Genomic DNA, 4,846 nt, shown 5'->3' with positions numbered 1-4,846 from the left:
CATGGTGGCGCGTGCCTGTAATCCCAGCTACTCAGGAGGCTGAGGCAGGAGAATTGCCTGAACCCAGGAGGCGGAGGTTGCGGTGAGCCGAGATCGCACCATTGCGCTCCAGCCTGGTCAAAAAGAGTGAAACTCCGTCTCAAAAAAAAAGCAAAATATCTGAATAGACATTTCTCAGAAAAAAGACAAATGAAAATCAGACATATGAAAAGGTGCTCAGCATCATCAGAGAAGTGAAAAGACAACAATATCATCTCACCCCAATTAAAATGGCTTTTATCTCAAAGAAAGGTAATAACAAATGATGGTGAGGATGTGAAACTGCCTTGTACACTGCCAGTGGAAATGTAAAATAGTAAGCCACCGTGGAGAACAGTTTGGAGGCTCCTCAAAAATCTAAAATTAGAACTACCCTGTGGCTCCAGGAATCACACTGCTGGATTTAGGTATACATCAAAAAGAAAGGAAATCAGTATATCAAAGAGATATCTGCACTCGCATGTTTATTGTGGCACTATTCACAATAAACATATATATATGTTTATTGTGAATAGTGTGAATATATAAATCTTCGCTATATAGCAAAGATTTCAAAGCAGCCTGAGTGTTCATCAAAAGATGAATCGATAAAGTAAATGTGGTACATTTATTCAGCCATAAAAAAGAATGAGATCCTGTCATGTGCAACATGGATGGAACCGGAGGTCATTATTTTAAGTGAAATAAGCCAGGCATAGAAAGGGAAACTTCACATGCTCTCACTTATTTGTGGGAGCTAAAAATTAAAATGATTGAACTCATTGAGATAAAGAGTAGAAGAATGGTTACCAGAGGCTAGGAAGGGTAGTGGAGGAGGCAGGAAAGTGAGGGTGGTTAATGGGTGGAAAATTATACTTAGAATGAGTAAGATCTAGTATTTAGATCTTATTGTTGACTACAGTCAACAATAATTTATTGTACATTTAAAAATAAAAGTATAATTGGATTGTTTGTAACACAAGGAAACAATAAATGCTTGAGGTGATGGATACCTGATTTATCCTGATGTGATTTTATATGGTTTGGCTGTGTCCCCACTCAAATCTCAACTTGAATTGTATCTTTCAGAATTCCCACATGTTATGGGAGGGAACCAGGGAGAGGTAATTGAATCATGTGGACTGGTCTTTCCCATGCTATTCTCATGATAGTGACAAAGTTTCACAAGATCTGATGGGTTTATCAGGGGTTTCTACTTTTGTTTCCTCCTCATTTTCTCTTGCTGCCACCATGTAAGAAGTGCCTTTCACCTCCCGCCATGATTCTGAGGCCTCCCTAGCCATGTGGAACCATAAGGCCAGTTAGACTTCTTTATCATCCTAGTCTCGGGTTTATCTTTATCAGCAGTGTTAAAATGGACTAATACAGTAAATTGGTACCAATAGGGTGTGGTGTTGCTGAAAAGCTACCTAAAAATGTGGAAGTGACTTTGGAACTGGGTAACAAGCAGAGGTTGGAAAAGTTTGGAAAGTTCAGAAGACAGGAAATGTGGGAAAGTTTGGAACCTCCTAGAGATTTGTTGAATAGCTTTGACAAAAATACTGATAGTGATATGAACAATAAGATCCAGGCTGAGGTGGTCTTAGATGGAGATGAGGAACTTGGGAACTGGAGCAAAGGTGACTCTTCTTATGTTTTAGCAAAGAGACTGGTGGCATTTTTTCCCTGCCCTGGAGATTTGTGGAACTTTGACAGATGATTTAGGGTACCTGAAGGAAGAAATTTCTAAGCAGGAAAGCATTCAAGAGGTGACTAGTTGACTTGGGTGGTGTTAAAAGCATTCATTTTAAAAGGGAAACAGCATAAAACTTTGGAAAATTTGCAGCCTGACACAGTAGAAAAGAAAACCCCATTTTTTGAGGAGAAAGTCAAGCTGGCTGCAGAAATTTGCATAAGAAGTAAGGAGCCAAATGTTAATCCCCAAGACCATGGGGAGAATGTCTGCAGGCCATGTCAGATACCTTCATACAACCCCTCCCATCACAAGCCCGGAGGCCCAGGAGGAAAAAGTGGTTTCATGGGCCAGGCCCAGGGTCCCGTGCTGTGTGCAACGTAGGGACTTGGTGCCCTGTGTCCCAGCCACTCCAGCCGGGGCTGAAAGGGCGAATGTACAGCTTGGGCTGTAGCTACAGAGGGTTGAAGCCCTAAGCCTTGGCAGCTTCCAGTGGTGTTGAGCCTGTGGGTGCACAGAAGTCAAGAATTGAGATTTGGGAACCTCCACCTAGATTTTAGAAGATGTATGGAAACACCTGGATGCCAAGGCAAGTTTACACAGGGGTGGGATGCTCATAGAGAACCTCTGCTAGGACAGTGTGGAAGGGAAATGTGGGGATCAGAGTCCCCACACAGAGTCTGTACTGGAGTGCTATGTAGTGAAGCTGTGAGAAGAGGGCCACCATCCTCCAGACCCCAGAATGGTAGATCCACTGACAGTTAGCACTGTGCACCTGGAAAAGGCACAGACTCAACACCAGCCTGTGAAAGCAGTGGGAGGGAGGCTGTACCCTGCAAAGCCACAGGGGCAGAGCTGCTCAAGACCATGGGAACCCACCTCTTGCATCAGTGTGACCTGGATATGAGACCTGGAGTCAAAGGATATCATTTTGGAGCTTTAAAAGTTGACTCCCCCACTGGATTTCAGGCTTGCATGAGCCCTGTAACCCCTTTGTTTTGGCCAATTTCTCCCCTTTGGAATGACTATATTTACCCAACACCTGTACCCCCATTGTATCTAGGAAGTAACTAGCTTGCTTTTGATTTTATAGGCTCATAGGTGAAGGGACTTGCCTTGTCTCAAATGAGACTTTGGACTTTTGGGTCAATGCTGAAATGAGTTAAGACCTTGGGGAACTGTTGGGAAGACATGTTTGGTTTTCAAATGTGAGAACATGAGATTGGGAGAGGCCAGGGGTGAAATGATACGGTTTGGCTGTGTCAGCACCCAAATCTCAACTTGAATTGTATCTCCCAGAATTTCTATATGTTGTGGGAGGAACCCAGGGGGAGGAACTGAATCATGGGGGATGGGCTTTTCCATGCTATTCTCACAATAGTGACTAAGTCTCTTGAGATCTGATGGGTTTATCAGGGGTTTCCGCTTTTGCTTCCTCCTCATTTTCTCTTCCTGCCACCGTGTAAGAAGTGCCTTTTGCCACCTGCCATGATTCTGAGGCTTTCCCAGCCATGTGGAACTGTAAGTCCAAGTAAACCTCTTTTTCTTCCCAGACTCAGGTATGTCTCTATCAACAGCATGCAAACAGACTAGTACATGATTATTCCACATTGAATGCCTGTATTAAAATATCTCTTGTACCCAATAAATATATACATTTACTATGTACCCATACACAAAAGATAGTGTTCTTTGTGTTTTTTAATGGGTTTTGCCTGAAAGTCTAGTTAGTATGATAATGGTATATCCAATCCTGTTCTCTTTTGGTTACCATTTGCATGGAATACCTTTTCCCTTCTGTATTAGGCTTTTCTTGCATTGCTATAAAAAAGTACCTGAGCTGGATGGTGTGGCTCATGCCTGTAATCCCAGCACTTTGGGAGGCCGAGGTGGGCGGATCACTTGAGGTCAGGAGCTTGAGACCAGCCTGGCAACATGGTGAAACCTCATCTCTACTAAAAATACAAAAAATTAACTGGGCATGGTGGCGCCTACCTGTGATCCCAGCTACTCGGGAGGCTGAGGCAGGAGAATTGCTTGAACCTGGGAGGCGGAGGTTGCAGTGAGCCGAGATCTCGCCATTGCACTCCAGCTTGGGCAACAAAAGCGAAACACCATCTCAAAAAATAAGAGTGGAAGGTTTAATCTTTAACCTCCAGGCCTGGGCAGCAGCACTAGCCGACCTTGCCACTGACTTCATGCCTGCTGTGTCTCTCAATTTTTACTTCCTCCTCCTTTGAGATAAGAGACAGGAAAGAGGAGTCTCTTCCCTCATTTTCCGCCTTTGAGAACCTCACTTACTAGTGGGAGTTCTCAATATGTATGCTTAAATTGTAAACCTGTTATTGTTTTTTTTTATAGAGCTCCATGTGAGTGTAAAACCTGTCATTTTTAATAAACTGCCTTTGTTCTGCTTCTGTGGTTCATGTATAAAAGTCAAGCTTTGTCTTTGTTCAATACTCAGTCTTTTAAATGTAAATCCACTAAGATGGTTTTTATTAAGATTCACTTAAAATCCTGATCCGCAGGGCATGGTGACTCATGCCTGTAATCCCAGCACTTTGGGAGACTGAGGTGGATCACTAGGTCAGGAGATCTAGACCATCCTAGCTAACACAGTGAAACCCCGTCTCAAAAAATAAATATAAATAAATAAATAAATAAATAAATAAAATCCTCCTGATCCACCCGTGGTCTTCCAGTTTGCTAATTCCCACAACAGTGGGAGAAAGGCTTGGCCATGCAGCCAGCAGCCTCATCCCAAATTCCTGACCCCTGGAGGATATCAGAGCCTTCCCCAACCCCCACTTCTGCAGTGTGGTCTTTTTGGCCTTCACTCCCCTCGTGCTCTGAAGCCAAGGGCGGGCTCCACTGTACAGTGAGTCTGGAATTCCCTGCACACAGTTGTGATCCCCAATCCAGTAGGAAGAAGCAGAAAGGGCCAGCGGACTACTGGCAGGGAATTCTTTTTTTTTTTCTTTTTTTCTTTTTTTTTTTAAGACAGGGTTTCACCATGTTGGTCAGGCTGGTCTTGAACTCCCGACCTCAGGTGATCCGCCAGCCTTGGCCTCCAAAGAGCTTGGATTACAGACATGAACCACCACGCCCGACCTGGCAGGGAATTCTTTTTTTTTT

The sequence above is a fragment of the Cebus imitator genome, unplaced genomic scaffold (genome assembly GCF_001604975.1).
Source record: "Cebus imitator isolate Cc_AM_T3 unplaced genomic scaffold, Cebus_imitator-1.0 Scaffold234, whole genome shotgun sequence".
NCBI lineage: Eukaryota > Metazoa > Chordata > Mammalia > Primates > Cebidae > Cebus > Cebus imitator.
The sequence above is the reverse complement of the archived record's forward strand: the minus strand, read 5'-3'. Positions refer to the sequence as shown.